Source organism: Trichomycterus rosablanca, chromosome 16 (assembly GCF_030014385.1).
Source record: "Trichomycterus rosablanca isolate fTriRos1 chromosome 16, fTriRos1.hap1, whole genome shotgun sequence".
NCBI classification, from domain to species: domain Eukaryota; kingdom Metazoa; phylum Chordata; class Actinopteri; order Siluriformes; family Trichomycteridae; genus Trichomycterus; species Trichomycterus rosablanca.
Window position 1 is genome coordinate 13,531,765 of NC_086003.1, and position 13,890 is coordinate 13,545,654.

General features: G+C 40.2%; 1 protein-coding gene across 2 annotated transcripts in view; it reads left to right on the forward strand.

Annotated features, from left to right (window-relative positions):
• The first annotated feature begins 13,782 nt into the window (after positions 1-13,782).
• The window catches only part of rad50 (RAD50 homolog, double strand break repair protein), a 56,273-nt gene continuing 56,165 nt past the window's right edge, over positions 13,783-13,890 (forward strand). The window contains exon 1 of one of the 2 annotated variants that reach the window (XM_063011631.1): positions 13,783-13,837. The gene's annotated coding sequence lies outside the window, so the exon portion shown is untranslated. The remainder of the gene's footprint in view (positions 13,838-13,890) is intronic. The other variant, XM_063011632.1, reaches the window with a different exon arrangement.

The following is a 13,890-nucleotide window of genomic DNA, read 5'->3' on the forward strand; positions in this document are numbered from 1 at the left end:
CCACATGAGCAAGGTCTGGAGTGGAGTCAACTATAACAGAGAAGTATTTTGATTCTTTGATCTCATTAACAATTGCCTGCTTTGTTCTCTGTCCCATCAAATGGATAAATTCTTCACACACTGTCGATGATAAGTAGGACACAGAACCTTTTCCCTTACCTCCAAACCTTTGGAGGTGCTCAGCTAGGAATGGGTCAAATTTGGCTAAGAGTTCTATGATGCCCAAAAAACTACCATTGTGGGCTGATCCTAATAGCTCATCATCTCCCCTGAAAGCAAGTCCCCTCTCCCCCAAAAACTGGATGACTGCAACAACTCTTTTCAAAACTTCCCGCCAGTATTGTCTTTCTGCATCAATTTGTTTGACAATATCAGAATCAATTGTTGCTGTGCCTCTGGAGCGATTATATAATGCTAGCATGCAAGCCCTATGCTCCACACTCCCCTCATGCTCACCAATCCGCTCTGAATGTTTCCAGTCAGAAAATCCATGAACAAAAGTATTGTGCTTACTGGAAAACAGTTTGCAAGCAAAACAATACACACAGCCAGTTGAAGGAGAGTAAAGTAGCCACTGCCTAGTCACAGTTTGCCCGTTGGGTAGAGAGCAACTGAGTAGAGCATTTGTAAAGCTCCTACTGGTACCCCCAATGCCTCTATCCCTGACTGAGGCTGGGTACTTAGCACTTCTGTTTTGAAATGCAGCTTCTCCTCTACTAACAAGAATCGACTTGGCTTGGTCGGTAATGGTACTGGGCCATAAAGCAGGGTCGTTGACCGTTTCACACCAGGAGTTGGGGTCCTTGCCCTCCTCATTTGAAAAACGACACTCAGACGATGCAGCTGGCTGGTCTGATTGTGGGTCTGACACACCTGCAACTTTCCTTTCATGGTCTTTCTGCTGCTGGTCTGTGGTAGCCTGGCAGGGCTGGCATTCCTGCTCTGCACCTGACTGGGTCTGCAAAGGTACATAGTCACTGACAGGTGACACTAAGCCAGTGGTGATCACATCTTCATTGCTAGAACTCTGATCACTGCTAACATTAGCAATACTTGTCTCACTCATATCCAGTGGTTTCTCAAAGAAGTTTGAGATCAAAGGAACGCTTTTCAGGAAATCTGCCTGATTTGCTTCCTTAATCTTTTTTGCTTTTCTTTTTGAGGCACCACTTTTTTGTTTGGGATCCATGTTATTAATGGCAAGTGTTTCTTAAGATGCAAATATAGAAGCTTGTCTTGCAAATTCCTATTCCTATCCAATACTTACTATGTTGTTTCTATGTTGTATGTTCAGGAAAAAAATACAATCACAAAATTGTAGAACCAGATACAATATGTAATAAAAAAAGGCTGACCTATAACTATTTAGCTATAAATTGTTGTTATTGTAAATGTATTGTATGTACAGTGTATCACAAAAGTGAGTACACCCCTCACATTTCTGCAAATATTTCATTATATCTTTTCATGGGACAACACTATAGACATGAAACTTGGATATAACTTAGAGTAGTCAGTGTACAACTTGTATAGCAGTGTAGATTTACTGTCTTCTGAAAATAACTCAACACACAGCCATTAATGTCTAAATAGCTGGCAACATAAGTGAGTACACCCCACAGTGAACATGTCCAAATTGTGCCCAAATGTGTCGTTGTCCCTCCCTGGTGTCATGTGTCAAGGTCCCAGGTGTAAATGGGGAGCAGGGCTGTTAAATTTGGTGTTTTGGGTACAATTCTCTCATACTGGCCACTGGATATTCAACATGGCACCTCATGGCAAAGAACTCTCTGAGGATGTGAGAAATAGAATTGTTGCTCTCCACAAAGATGGCCTGGGCTATAAGAAGATTGCTAACACAATGAAACTGAGCTACAGCATGGTGGCCAAGGTCATACAGCGGTTTTCCAGGACAGGTTCCACTCGGAACAGGCTTCGCCAGGGTCGACCAAAGAAGTTGAGTCCACGTGTTCGGCGTCATATCCAGAGGTTGGCTTTAAAAAATAGACACATGAGTGCTGCCAGCATTGCTGCAGAGGTTGAAGACGTGGAAGGTCAGCCTGTCAGTGCTCAGACCATACGCCGCTCACTGCATCAACTCGGTCTGCATGGTCGTCATCCCAGAAGGAAGCTGACGCACAAGAAAGCCCGCAAACAGTTTGCTGAAGACAAGCAGTCCAAGAACATGGATTACTGGAATGCCCTGTGGTCTGACGAGACCAAGATAAACTTGTTTGGCTCAGATGGTGTCCAGCATGTGTGGCGGCGCCCTGGTGAGAAGTACCAAGACAACTGTATCTTGCCTACAGTCAAGCATGGTGGTGGTAGCATCATGGTCTTGGGCTGCATGAGTGTTGCTGGCACTGGGGAGCTGCGGTTCATTGAGGGAAACATGAATTCCAACATGTACTGTGACATTCTGAAACAGAGCATGATCCCCTCCCTTCGAAAACTGGGCCTCATGGCAGTTTTCCAACAGGATAACGACCCCAAACACAACCTCCAAGATGACAACTGCCTTGCTGAGGAAGCTGAAGGTAAAGGTGATGGACTAAACCCAATTGAGCACCTGTGGGGCATCCTCAAGTGGAAGGTGGAGGAGTTCAAGGTGTCTAACATCCACCAGCTCCGTGATGTCATCATGGAGGAGTGGAAGAGGATTCCAGTAGCAACCTGTGCAGCTCTGGTGAATTCCATGCACAGGAGGGTTAAGGCAGTGCTGGATAATAATGGTGGTCACACAAAATATTGACACTTTGGGCACAATTTGGACATGTTCACTGTGGGGTGTACTCACTTATGTTGCCAGCCATTTAGACATTAATGGCTGTGTGTTGAGTTATTTTCAGAAGACAGTAAATCTACACTGCTATACAAGTTGTACACTGACTACTCTAAGTTATATCCAAGTTTTATTTCTATAGTGTTGTCCCATGAAAAGATATAATAAAATATTTGCAGAAATGTGAGGGGTGTACTCACTTTTGTGATACACTGTATGTACTAATATTATAAAGCTTACACTTCTACTATTATCAATAATGTAATATGCAAATAACAATAAGCTTTTAAAAAAGCTGTGAGTTGCTAGTTAGCAACGTTACACTAGCCTTGAAAAAGGCTGTGAACCTTTCAAAGTTTAATATATTATAAATAGTAATATAATATTATATCATGTAATATAATATAATATAATATATAAGCCTTTGAAAAAACTCTGAAAAGAATGTAACAGAATATATGCAATATAGTATAGTATAATATAATATAAAAATATTTATATATATTATAAAATAATATAATGCAGTATAAAGGGCAATGAGCCTTTAAAAATGCTGTTGGTTGCTGATCTGGTAATAGCAAGGTAAAAGTTGTAGTAAAAGCACAGAGCAAGTTCGCAAGCTGAACTGTCTGAATGTGAGAAGTTTTGATACTGGCAGGGGGCTTTATATAGATCTTGCATATTCACTTGGAAGTTCTCGCAACACCTGATTGGCTCAGCCCCCGTGGGAAGAGGGAGACAGGGGGAAGGTTTTGAGTATATTAAAAATGCTGTGTTAATGATATTAAATCAAGTTTAATTATTGTCGAGACCCCTTCACACTGCCTTGAAACATGTCAAGTCATGTCAAACTGTCATTGAATAGTCATTGAATAACAAGCTGAATAAAATATGTTTTCCAATAAATAATCCTCAAACAAAATATCAGGGTTACACGCATACGCAGCCACAGCTACTACAACAAAACCACTTGCTGTTTCATCATCTGTCACCAAACCAAAATTGTGCTACTCAGTAAAATTAGCTTGCAGTTCTGTTGTATGAAAAGGCACTTTTCCTTTCATGCATTCCTTTAGAGCTAGAGTGACCACTGGTCTCTTTACTGTTGTTTATTAAAGGGGAAACATGAAACCAGTCAAATGGCTTGTTGTTTTCACATAAGTGAAATCACACCCTTGGCCAAATTCACTCAATTTAATCGGTGTCAAAGATAGCATTCATCAGACAAATTGCTTGTCTTAAATTTAAATAATTGCAAAATTGCTAAGTTAATTTGTGTCTCTGCGCTTAAGAGAAATTGAACATAATAATTTTGAAACAATACAAATTCAGAAACATTAAGTAAGGGCCTGAATCGCATATTTGCAACAAAACGTCTGTTATGAAATATGGTAGCTTGCCTGGCAATTTGTAGGTCCCTAGAAAGTCAAGGAGCCATGGTAAACGACTCCTATGGAAGTCAAGGGCCCCATAGCAGGGGCCCTCGTGATCAAGGGCCCTCTAATGGTATGCCCTGCTCTTCTCTAGGGCCCCCTGGTAGGGGCTCTCATAACCAGGGCCCTCTAAAAATATGCCCCCCTCTTTCCTAGGACCCCTAATAGCCAGAAGTCGAAGTCAGAGCAGTGCCACAACGCCTCATCCATTTTCATAAGGGGCCCAAAAGCATGGCTAGTGCCCCCAAAAGCATGGCTAGGGGCCCCAAAAGCATGGCTAGGGCCCCCAAGAGGCCCTGGGGTCAAAGTCCCTAATAGTCAGAGGATCCTTAAAATGGAGGGCCCTCGGAAATAAAAATATATTGTATCATAAATGTTGATAGGCATCGCAAAATGTTTTGGGCCAGGGCCCCCCCGGGGCCCCCTGACCTCAAGGGCCCCTGGGCGCTGGCCCCACTGGCCCGCCCGGTCAGTAATCCAGCCATGCTTGTATTCACTTCCCCATCTATAATTAAATCACCTTCCTTCTGCTTAAATTTTCTCTTCTTGTACATTTTGGGATGTCACTTTGCAGGTCACAAAATCGGCATGCATTGTGGGAGATGTAGTTTATGTACGATTTTACAGTGTATTTTGGGTGGCACAGTGGCTAAGTGGGTAGCGCTGTCGCCTCACAGCAAGAAGGTTCTGGGTTCGGCGGTCCGGGTCCTTTCTGTGTGGAGTTTGCATGTTCTCCCCGTGTCCGCGTGGGTTTCCTCCGGGTGCTCCGGTTTCCTCCCACAGTCCAAAGACATGCAAGTGAAGTGAATTGGAGACACTAAATTGTCCATGACTGTGTTTGATATAACCTTGAGAAGTGATGAACCTTGTGTAATGAGTAACTACAGTTCCTGTCATGAATGTAACCAAAGTGTAAAACATGACGTTAAAATCCTAATAAAACAAACAAACAAACAAACAAACAAACAGTGTATTTTAAGCTCTCACAGACTAAATACAATGGAAACATAAACATTTTACATTAACATTTTAATTACCATTTGCTGAGTCTGGGTTTAAACCTCACCTGCACGGTGGCTTGTTGGGTAGCACTGTCCCCTCACAGCAAGAGGGTCCAGGGTTTGTTTTCCAGGTCGAGCGATCTGGGTCCTTTCTGTGTGGAGTTTGCATGTTCTCCCCGTGTCCGTGTGGGTTTCCAGGTGCTCTGGTTTCCTCCCACAGTCCAAAGACATGAAGTCAGGTTAATTAGAGATACAAAATTGTTCATGACTGTGTTTAACATTAAACTTGTGAACAGATGAATCTAACTGCCTGTTTTGTCATGAATGTAACCAAAGTGTGTAAAACATGACATTAAAATCCTAATAAATAAGGCCCGCTCAAGTGGCGCAGCTGTAAAAACACACGCTGGAACCAGAGCTGGGATCTCAAATACATCGTATCGAATCCTAGCTCTGCCTGCCGGCTAGGCCGAGCGGCCACATGAACAATGATTGGTCTGTTGTTCAGATATGGGTGGGACTAAGCCGGATAGGGTCTCTCTCTCATAACTAATGCAATTACGACCTCTGCTGGCTGATTGATGGCGCCTGCACAGAGATGAGAAAAGAGTGCTCTCAGGGTGTTTCTCTCCGTACACAGTGCTGAGCTGCACTGTACTCGTCAAAGTGTAGGTGATAAGATGCATATGGCATGCTGCCCACGTATCGGAGGGGGCGTGGGTTAGCTTCGTTCTCCTAAATCAGAGCAGGGATCGGCATTGGTGGAGAGTAAGCATGATGCAATCGGGCAATTGGACGCGCTAAAAGGGAGAAAAAGGGGAGAAAATGCATGAATAAAATTATTTTTTAAATCTTAATAAATAAATAATAAACCTAACCTCTGATAATATTCTCTGAGTTGTTCTCTGGTATGTTCTTTTTGTGTAGTTATATGTGTTTGCTTTTGCATCCTCTTACCTCCAAAAAATATGACTGGCTATAAATTCATTTAGGTATGAGTGAGTGAGTGAATAAATAGATGCGTAATGCACAGTAATAGATTAGTCATATCCAGGGTGTATTCATACAAAGTGTTTCCCAAGTGTAAACTTAAGTGTTTACTTAAGTTTAATAAACAAAAGATTAAATTTTACATTTACATTTTCAACATTTTTAGCAGACGCCTTTATCCAAAGCGACTTACAGTATTGTCTACAGTCTAAGCAGTTGAGGTTTAAGGGCCTTGCTCCTCAAGTGCTCAACAGCAGCAACATGGCAGTGGTGGGGCTTGAACCAGTGAACTTCTGATTACTAGTCCAGTACACCTTAACTGCTAGGCTACAACTGCCTCAGATTTTTTTATTTGCATGTTACTATATAGAGTGACTACATTAAATGTGGAATGCCCTACCACAGATTACTCTAGACACAGAGGTGGTAGTAGCTCAGTCATACTCAGTAGTACTGGACTAGCTATTGGAAGGTCAATGATTCAAGCCCCACCACTGCCACATTACCATCATTGGGCCCTTGAGCAAGACCCTTAACCCTCATTTGCTTAGATTGTATACTGTCACAATTGTAAGTCAAGTTGGATAAAAGTGTCTGCAAAGTGCCATAAATATACACTTCTGATGTCTACTGCCTCCAAAATGTCAGTCTTAGGACTTTGTGTTATGGAGATGGAAAAATGTCAAGAAGCAAGTAATATTCCAATCAAATCATGTCGTCAATTAATTTGATTAAATCAGTCCTCAGTATCCAGTACAGTCTAAACATGAGTAGACTGTATACTGGGCTGCTAGTGACCAAGCAGGTACCAATAATGCAGATAGATGGATGGATAGATGGATAGATGGATGGATGGATGGATGGATTAATTTTACATTCAGGCTTTGGTGAGAAATTTGGTGACTTGATGGGCCATAGCATATTATAATATATACACTGATCAGCCATTTTATCAGCTCCACTTACCATATAGAGACACTTTGAAGCTCTACAATTACTGACTGTAGTCCATCTATTGCTCTACATACTCTTTTAACCTGCTTTCACCCTGTTCTTCAATGGCCAGGACCACCACAGAGCAGGTATTATTTGGGTGGTGGATCATTCTCAGCACTGCAGTGACAATTACATGATGGTGGTGTGTTAGTGTGTGTTGTGCTGGTATGAGACACCTCACTGTCACTGCTGGACTGAGAATAGTCCACCAAACAAAAATATATCCAGCCAACAGCGCCCCATGGGCAGCGTCTTGTGACCACTGATGAAGGTCAAGAAGATGACCAACTCAAACAGCAGCAATAGATGAGCGATCGCCTCTGACTTTACATCTACAAGGTGGACCAACTAGGTAGGAGTGTCTAATAGAGTGGACAGTGAGTGGACACAGTATTTAAAAACTCCAGCAGTGCTGCTGTGTCTGATCCACTCATACCAGCACAACACACACTAACACATAACCACCATGTCATTGTCACTGCAGTGCTGAAATGATCCACCACCTAAATAATACCTACTCTGTGGTGGTCCTGTGGGGGTCCCGACCATTGAAGAACAGGGTAAAAGCAGGCTAAAAAGATATGTAGAGAAACAGATGGACTACAGTCAGTAAATGTAGAACTACAAAGTGCTTCTATATGGTAAGTGGGGCTGATTAAATGGACAGTAAGTGTAGAAACAAGGAGGTGGTTTTAATGTTATGGCTGATCAGTGTATACATTTATATATATTAATGTCACCTTAATTTAGTAAATAAATGAGAATAGATGAAAATTCAATTCACTCTGACATTTCAAACATTACGCTGTGCTCTTTTACATGCTGAATAGCAATCGTTAGTGAGGTTACAGTACCTGCTCTACATACATTCTTGTAGTAAGAGCATCAACACAAGACAGCTCACTTACAGCGGCGTGTCTGGTAAGTGTGTGTCAGGGTTATGCAGGAAAGATCCCCAAGCACGTGGTCCTCATTAGCCTACTGACAGCAGGTCGACTCGCTTGTGGTAGGAATTTAAGTGTATGGCTGCTCTTCTGCACTCTTCTCCTCACTTGCTCGAATGTAAATGCCACTGGGTTTCTTTGAATCTCCTCAGAACACTGTTTAGTTTAGTCTTCTGCCATAATGTGACTGAAGCAACAAGCTGTCCAATTAAGCAACATCATGACCTAGTCACTAACCCAGCACGCAATATGGTAGTGTAAAAGTGTTTCATGTTTCCTTTAAAGCTCCTAAGGAGTCTGTTGCTGGTTACACGGACAAGGAATAAGCCTTTTAGAGTGAAGGTTTAGGGTTAGATGAAACAAAGATTATTTGGCCACAATGACCACAAGTGCATGTATGTTTTAAGTAGAATTAATAAGATGATCACAGTCCAAACCCAGCAGCACTATAGCTATAGACAAGTAAAAATGCCACAAAGAATCAGGCTGTTTTAGGTGAAGGGAAGGGGGCAACCTAGTATAGGTGTTCCTGATGAAGTGGACAGTGTGTGCATTAAGTCATATAAATTTAAAATAGACAGAATGATAGAATGATATACATTACTTTTATTTTCTTAAGTTATGCCTCTAAAAGTACATTTAATGTATTTTTTTATGTCACTGAAAATGTATGTGATAATTCTAACGTTTTCATAAATTTTAAGTAATGCCCTACCTAATTCACGGCCTTGAAAATTGCTTCCCGAACCGTGAAATGAGTCGTTTTCCATGTAAATTGCAATTTGCTGTGAAATTTAAAATTTAGGGTTTGTGTTTAGCGGTTTAACATTTTTATTTTACGTAGCCTTTGAAATATAAGGCGCAATTTGCAATACGATGCGGTCCTAGCAATCATACGGCAATGAAGTTAGTGTAACAGACTTTTCTGTGGTGACAATGTTTGGGGATTTTTTTTTGGGTGGGGATTCCATAATCAAAGGGAAAGTGTGCTCTCTGTAGTCTGTGCTGCGCCTCAAACCAGTAAAGTATTATGCTCCCGATAGTTTGTCAATGTACAGTTTATTTCTTAGTTTATGAACTCAGCAAACTCTAAAGATGCTCGGTTACACTAGCAATCGGTTAGACAAAGTATTCAAGATGTCGAAGTCTAAAGCAGCTAAAAACACTAATCAGGTAACTGAGTTTGGAAAACTTCCAAACGATTCTGTGGACGCAAAGGGGGTGTGTCAAAACACAGACAAGTATTTACATACAGTGGGGGAAATAAGTATTTGATCCCCTGCTGATTTTGTAAGTTTACCCCCTTACAAAGACTTGAACAGTCTATAATTTTTATGGAAGGTTTATTTTAACAGAGAGAGACAGAATATCAACAAAAAATACAGAAAAAAAACATTAAATAAAAGTTATAAATTAATTTGTATTTAATTAAGGGAAATAAGTATTTGATCCCCTACCAACCAGCAAGAATTCTGACTCCCACAGACCGGTTATGTGCACAAAAGGCACACAAATTAGTCCTGTCCCTGTATAAAAGACTCCTGTCACAGAATCAGTTTCTTCCGTTCAAATCTCTCGACCACCATGGGCAAGACCAAAGAGCTATCAAAGGACGTCAGGGACAAGATTGTAGACCTGCACAAGGCTGGAATGGGCTACAAGACCATCAGCAAGAAGCTTGGTGAGAAAGAGACCACTGTTGGTGCGATAATTCGAAAATGGAAGAAATACAAGATCACAGTCAATCACCCTCACTCTGGAGCTCCATGCAAGATCTCACCTGGTGGGGTAAGAATGATTCTGAGAAAGGTGAGGTCAGTCCAGAATTACACGGGAGAAGCTTGTCAATGATCTCAAGGGAGCTGGGAGCAGAGAAATGCTGGATATGACCCCAAGAACACCATCCCCACCGGGCATTTCTTTGCCTCCAAACACGGCGAGTGGAGTTGATGCCAAAGAGCTCAATTTTGGTCACATCTGACCATATCACATTCTCCCAAGCTTTCTCTGAATCATTCAGGTGTTCATTGGCAAACTTCAGACGGGCCTGTACATGAGCCTTCTTGAGCAGAGGGACTTTGCGGGCACTGCAGGATCTCAATCCATTACGGCGAAGTGTGTTACTAATGGTTTTCTTGGTGACTGTGCTCCCAGCTCCCTTGAGATCATTGACAAGCTCCTCCCGTGTAATTCTGGACTGACCTCACCTTTCTTAGAATCATTCTTACCCCACCAGGTGAGATCTTGCATGAAGCTCCAGAGTGAGGGTGATTGACTGTGATCTTGTATTTCTTCCATTTTCGAATTATCGCACCAACAGTGGTCTCTTTCTCACCAAGCTTCTTGCTGATGGTCTTGTAGCCCATTCCAGCCTTGTGCAGGTCTACAATCTTGTCCCTGACGTCCTTTGATAGCTCTTTGGTCTTGCCCATGGTGGTCGAGAGATTTGAACGGAAGAAACTGATTCTGTGACAGGAGTCTTTTATACTGTGACAGGAGTCTTTTATACAGGGACAGGACTAATTTGTGTGCCTCATGGGCACATAACCGGTCTGTGGGGGTCAGAATTCTTGCTGGTTGGTAGGGGATCAAATACTTATTTCCCTTAATTAAATACAAATTAATTTATAACTTTTCTGGATTTTTTGTTGATATTCTGTCTCTCTCTGTTAAAATAAACCTTCCATAAAAATTATAGACTGTTCAAGTCTTTGTAAGGGGGTAAACTTACAAAATCAGCAGGGGATCAAATACTTATTTCCCCCACTGTATCTGTTAAGGTAGACTGTGCTGATTATTGTAACTGCCATGAATTGTGGCACTTTTATTTAAAAATCTGTGAAATGATTTTTGAAAAATGAGGTCTGTAAAATTAAGCACATTTTCCTGTGAATTTAGTAGGGCCCTAATGATAAAGAGATGTCTAGTTAGCTTCTTTTATATTGTAGCTTGTTTCAAATAAATTAATAACAATACATCTAAAATATAAAAAAAATTATCATAATATTTATTCTATTTGTTTTATTCTATTACAGACAGCAAAGCACAGTTGAAAATGCTGGTCCCTTAATTCAGGGTCATAGGTTTAAAAATTCAGGGTCATGGGTGTAACATTTGACGCCAACACCAAAACCTTAACCCAGATGCAAAGCTAGTTAAGGGGAACACCCATAAACTGAACAATCGACCTAAAATTGCTACAAATGAATTAGATAGAGCATATTATTATGGATTTAGAAAAGAAAGAAACAAACAAAAAAACTAAATGCACTATGAACACATTTATTTAGTCAATGCCTTATGTTCATCACAGTATAAAACAATAAGCTGGTATCAGTTGGAACAGAGCGCCCTCTGCTGTAAAAGTCTCCATACCACAAATCAATGCCTGTAGAAAAGTAAAGCACATTTTACTCAAATAGTGAGATATAAATCATAAAGTGCTTTGAAAAAGCCCCATAAACTATTTTATTGTCTTGGATTGAGCATTTCAAAACACATTAATTTCCCCAGCTGATCCATAAAGCTTTGTATAACAAGTAAAAGGCTATTTCATTTAAAATAAAACAGAAAGTGAAATTTCTTAATATTTTACACCTAATTGTAATTGTAAAACTAGACATTACTGTCATACAACACATTAAGTATTGTAACTGATCAACTGTTTGTTACTGTTAAACTAAATTCAGCTCAGAATTAGAGACTCTTCTTTGCTGGCCCGATTGATGATCCATCCAGATATATATGGATTCTTTTTAAAATAATGCAGTATGGCTGGTAAATCTATGTGGAAGTGCCCCTTAAAGTTACTGATTTGTGGATTTTTATAAACGGTTAATTAAGATATCACAAAACTGATATAATGTGGATGACCAGGCACACGTGCACCATTTTCCTGAGGAGGAGACTTGATTTTAAATGAATTTAACTGCCATTTTAGCCATCAGTCTACAGTTCAAAATCAAATCCAGAACACAGTAAGCAAGGTTAAAAATGGACAGACTTGTTGGAAGGTTGCCAAACTATTAGCTATTCTAAAATATTTGATTCAGCTCAAATGACACTTTTATGTATTCACATTCACTATTAATCCATGTAAATATCATTTCCAAAATTATTTTGAAAAAAATGTAATTCACATCATAAATGTCCACTCCAAATTCTATAGGTTGAAAATAGACTCTCCTTTATAGTACTCCGCTGCAAGGGGGAACTGTGACAGAAATTGTAAAATGGGTGCCACAGCAAGCTGGTACCTAAGGTCCTGGGTTCTATCTTCTATCTGACTGTCTGTGAAAAGTTTTGCATGTACTCCCCATATCTACATGGGTTTCTTCCAGGTATTTTGGTTCCCTCTCAAAAAACATGCAGAAGGTCTACTAGAAAGCAAGTGCTAGTTGACCAGCGATTGACTGCCACCCAGTCCAAGGTGTATTTCTGCCTTGTACCCAGTGTTTTTGGGTGTCACTGGACTTACAGCAGCCCTGCCCAGTGTAAAGTGGTTGGTGATGTTAAAAAGTTCTCCAATGCAAAAAGGAAGTGCATACACTTATCAACTGTTTTATTTATTTAAAACATTGTATATAACTTTTGTTATATCTAAGCTGTCTTAATGGGTTTCGCAATTGATTCTACTTTTGAACATGTCTAATTAGAATGCATTTAGTAAGTAAGTTAACGTCATACAAGAACTGTAAAAGATCACAAATACACATACAGCATTAGTTTATAAAACGTTGCATTAACTCCAGCCATAGTAAGGAAAAATAATTAATGAAATATTTGGAAACTTTGTCCAGCTGCACAGTGAATAAAATCCTGGTGAATATCTGGTCTACCAGTTTATGTACTTGAATCTCACAATCTCAGCTTTGTTGAAGTACTTTTGTGCTCCCAGAGAAGATGCGTCGTTTTGAATGAGTCGACTCTCTGAGTCGGCTCTTTTAGGTGAGTTATGACAAACTCTTTAAGTCCAGACGCGTTTTGTTAAGAATAGAATACAGGCTCACAAACTACATATATTTATATATTCTCGTCTGACAACATTATAATGAAAAAAAAAATTCAGGACAAATTATTTAATACTTGAAAGAGGAGTCGGTTCAGTGACTGAACTGAAGGAGGTGTCAGGAGTCAGCACGCATTTAAATCACTGGGAAGCGTTTGGACTTTCACGTGAGTAATGAAAAGCCGTTTTTAAGAAAATCGAATCATTGAGTCCAGTCGCGTTTTGTTCAGAATAGAACACAGGCTCTCAATGCATTCAAACTACATATATTTATATATTCTTGTCTGACAACATTATAAAGAAAAAAACATATTTAGGACAAATTATTAAAAAAATTACGGAGGAGTCGGTTCAGTGACTGAACTGAAGGAGGAGTCAGGAGTCACGCATTAAATAATCTACTTTTATGTTACAATACACAAATCAAATTGCAATGTATTCAGGCAATGTAATATTATATAATTAATTAAGAAATGAAGAAAAAGTCGAGTCTTTCTGTTGAGCTACTCCACTGATATAAGTCACTGGAGCCTGACCACTGGTGCATTGTGGCTGTTGTAGTCTGAAGGTTGTCTCTCTGCGCACGCGCATTGAGTGCGGAAAGACGTCAGAGTCACTCCGCGGGAAAAGAGGACGGTCCTACATTGCAGTTTACCTCAGTACCTTCACTCCATCCTGTTTAAGTATGTATTGTATTCATACCAACTATTTATTTTTATTATTGTAACATTAAAAC